We start from the raw sequence: 4,499 nt of genomic DNA, 5'->3' as shown, positions 1-4,499 counted from the left end.
ACATTTACCAATGCGCCACTGCTGGAAAAGTGTGCATGTCACTAGCAGATCGTAACAAACAAAAGGTTGTACGAGCGAAAAATCTTTACAGTTTAAACGCAATCATTAATATTAAGATAATATGAACAGGTAAAAATAGACTGGAAAATGCATCGCGTAGTAAGAGCGATGGATAGAGGGACATATAAACAACAAATGGCACCTTGCGACACCTGTCGTCGTGCCACGTTTTTATCGCGGGATATTCAAATACGAGTTTGGCGTACAAAATGAAGATGGGCGTGATGTACAACGATTGATTGATACAAACACGTGGCAGGTGCAGTAGTGACGGTGGACTAGATTAGGCAGCTGGTAAGCAAGCAGATCTTCCTTCATTTTTCGATGCAATCCCAAGCGTAGCGAGCTGAACTGTGAAACAACGAGGAAGTATCAGCACTTTCCACGGCTTTTCTTTCTCTTTTTTTTTTTTTTTTTTACTTTCACAGCGTTCATTCATTATTTCCGGAACTGTCGAGCATGATGCTCAACAACACGCCTGTATTGTTTGCACAAGCTATATAGGCGCCGCCAGGCGCGGATCTAAGGGGGAGGGGGGGATCCAGCGGTCCGGACACCCCCCCTCAATTCCAGACTTGAACATAGGGTTCAATGGATCAATCCCAGCATGCACGTGGCACTTGTCCATAGCAGACCCCCCCCCCCCCTCGGTAAAATAGATCCGCCCCTGGGCGCCGCGAACTTTCCTTTCACTATGTAAAATTGTTGCTGTCACGATGGCTTGCAGGAAAATGAATGACGATACTATTAATAGCACCGGCACGCTCCGCATGAACTCATTAAAAACACGACACATGACACACGATGACACGACCATATGAATATGTATAGCTGCATAAAAATTTATGTAAAAACGCTCTCGTATTAGGGGCAGGGGCAACAACCGCGAAGCACAAAACCACTTTGAATAGACGTGTTCAACAACAACTATTGACAACTATTTTTGCTACGTGTAGATTGCAGAATACACAATACGTAACCACGGATTTGCAAAAGGGAATGACTGCGAAAGAGAGAGAGAGAGAAGAAAGCGATACATACGTTTTAGTCAGCACGTTATCCAACAAGCTACGTGCAGAAGATGTCGTTGCGTCGAGACAGTGAGCTTCGATAGATTTACATAATGCACACATAGGTGCTTCCCGCGAACTAATGTATCGATTGCCAACGCCATCCGGAACAGCTGCTTCTGCCAACTAAGTGACTGCAGTAATATGGGACTTTTCAGGCGTACCAGCACAAGGGAGTCAGCTATGTCCAGCAGTATGTCCAGCAGTTGAAAGCCGGTGCGGTTCAAACTAGTAAAGATGTCCAGCAGTATATGATCTCGTTGGTCACTGCCACCCTTTGACATTCTGGTCAACACGGACAATACTTTACTATAGACCTCTACCCGAGAAACGTCATCATGATGTTGTTAGACAGACTGAAACCGAAACAAACCGGAAGGGGAGGGCTGGGTTCCACGAATGGGCACTTGTTCGTTGCCTCCTATTGAAAGGAAAGTAGGACCGAAGGTCGCGTCCCTTTCAGGAACCATCGTAATCCCCTCAAGACCGTGGCTTTCGGGCGCGAGTTTGTGTCGCCCCTAGCTTCGAGCGTAGTTCAACTCTACCAAATTGGTGACGTTGTCGAACACTGTTACGTGAATTGTTTGCAATAGGAAGAGGTCTAGTGCGTGCAGAGAATAAAAAACAGTTCCATGCCTGTGCCCTCCTGCACAGCGACACCATAATAGTCTATAATAGCTCCACCGTCGAAAAATATCACCTCTGACGATCACGCCAAGGCCGACGAGCAGGGGTACAAGCATGGGACTTTTGCAGGTCTTCATCTCGAGGGTTGAGATGGTATTCCTTTCCTAGTGACTCTACGGGTATTCCGTACCAGAGAGTCGAACCGAAACGTTTATCGGTTCGGTTCGGGTTTAGGTTCGACGATAAAGGTTCACTTCCGGTTCAGCTCCGGAACGCAACTATAATGGTTCGAACCGGTTTTTTCCAAACGGTTCGGTTCCCGAACCGGTTCAGGGGCCACGGGTAGGAATAAAGCACAACAGGCATGTTAAATCACACTTCTGTTTGTGTGGTATAGTGCTTGAAGTGGACAGGAAGGCGTCAACAGTCGTTCACGATTTCGAAAGATTTTGTGCGATATGAAAGACATGATTAGTAGTGGTTAAGATAGGAGCATAACCATGAATTACCAGTTTGGGTTGACTGCTACAGCTAGCTCATGTCGCGGTAGTTAACTAACTCACCGGGTTGTTTACAGAATCTCGGCAGGAATATAACAGTAAATTAACCAAGCCTGCTCCCTTAGCCTAAGTCTTTTAAGTCATTGAAATTATTGATTACCAGTCAGTAGACGCGAATACACGTTAAGCAGCGAACGGCGCTTCATGACATTTCATGACAGCCGCTACTTTCGGTAGCCGTTACTTCAGGCCAAGACGTTTCATTCTTTCGACGCTTCATGGTAGTTGGATTGGCTCATTTTGGCTCCCAGGCATGGGGGTTTAATTAAGTTAGATTGGAACGATGCGATTCTGAGCCAGGGGTGTAAAAGGCGCGTTAACGTGTTATCACTGACCGCAGCCGTGCTAACATGTCGTCGTAAAGTGTCTGGAACAAAGACAGCGCGGGCAAGAGTAAGTGCAAACAGAGAAGATCGACCCATTTTCGACGCATTGGCGATTCTTAAATGCGATGTCAGTACATATATTTGTTCTCACCCCTTTAATTTCAAATGCACAAAGAAAACCAACTTTGATATGTTCTTAACTTTAAATAAAAGTTGTTGTTGTTCATTGTGACCACCATGAGGGTGGCTGACCCTTTACTTTGTAAGTGGCTTATGTAAGCTCACACGCGATATGTGTCAACGATCAGTTCTGCAGTTAGGGTGGACACCATGTATAGCTGTGTATGTCACTTCATGAATGCTACCCAAAGCTGTCGTTGATCCCTAACCCTTATATACATTCATGTCTATGTCCTAGACGTTAATAGTCATAACACTTTTAGGTTACCATATTTGTATATATTTCGCGACTTCAGCAAATCTAGAGCATTCCTTCACGGCACGACTTTTCGGCAAGCAACATTAAGGCTACGAAGCTAATACATAAAAGAAGAAAAAGTAGTTTTATGTTCATGCACAATGTGCAAAGTTCCGCCTTTAGCAATTCAAACATTTCCGGGTGTTTGAGGCTTTAACTCGTTGTTTTGTTGTTTCCGCCCTTAATTCCGTATGAACCACTGTTTGAACCGGTTACCGGTATTTTTTTAACGGTTCTGTTCCGGTTCAGCTCCAAGATGGCGTCGACTGTTTCGGTTCGGTTCAGTTCCGGTTCGGCCAAAAATGACGGTTAATAACGATTTTCGGTTCGGGTACGGTTCGACTCTCTGTTCCGTACTGGTTATGTGACACCCATATCTACTCGCTGTTCGGCAGGTTCTTTTGGAGGTGTGTGGGTGGGTGTAAGGGTGTGTATGTGTGTGTATGTGGGGGGGGGGGGCGGGAGATCCCTGCGTACAAGGTACATGTATCTACAGACGAACAGTTAAAAAATGCAATCGCTGCACTGACGAGGGTGGTGCAGTGGCGGATCCAAATCGGGGTGGGGGAGGGGTGGGGCGATCGCCCCCAAAACGTCAGTTTATGCATTGGATTTCCCTCTCCCCCACTACGCGCTCCTACAAAGAACCCCCCCCCCCCTACACACACACACCGAGGGTCTCGATCCGCCCCTGGGGTGGTGCAGATTGTCCCATGGGTTAGCCCATCACCTTCTTTCCGGTTTCGACGCGATTCGATAGGCTTGCGTCGTATTCATGTAAATGCGGAGAAAGATTCAGGCTGGGTTACTCCGAGGTCCGCGGAGAAATGAACGCACCTTTGCAAATTTCGCCGATAAGGAGCATTGAAGGAAAGGAACCGACCTCCTTTCATGTATACTGCTTGAAGACCGTTGCAACAGCAGAGAAGTAAGGAAGCGTTGTCCGGTGGTAACGCGGGAAGAAGGTCCTCCGAACGTGTGTGAGAAGTTATATTCGAAAGCCCCTTACTCCAGTTCACACAGTGAAAGGATGGGAACGTCCCCTTAAAATAGCCTGAAACAATACCGGATTAGTTCCGCCTTCGTACTACCTGGAACACTGCAGTACGTTCACTTTCGGAGATTCCTTTGTATCCATCAATCAATTTGCCTTATTTCGTGAATGGGTAGCTACTGGCGCTTTCACACACAGAATGAGGCCCATTGAGCTATAGCCTCAAGGACCACGGATAATGACTTATTATATAGCGTTACACAATAACGAAGTGGAGCAAGCTATGTCAAGGCTGACCGTATACTAGCGCTCGGCTACGTCTTTACAATTGGCTGTCAACGTGCCGTAATTATTGACAATTGGAACGACTCTGATTGCCGAGAG

Source organism: Ornithodoros turicata, chromosome 3 (genome assembly GCF_037126465.1).
Source record: "Ornithodoros turicata isolate Travis chromosome 3, ASM3712646v1, whole genome shotgun sequence".
Lineage (NCBI taxonomy): Eukaryota > Metazoa > Arthropoda > Arachnida > Ixodida > Argasidae > Ornithodoros > Ornithodoros turicata.
Note: the sequence above shows the minus strand (reverse complement) of the source record.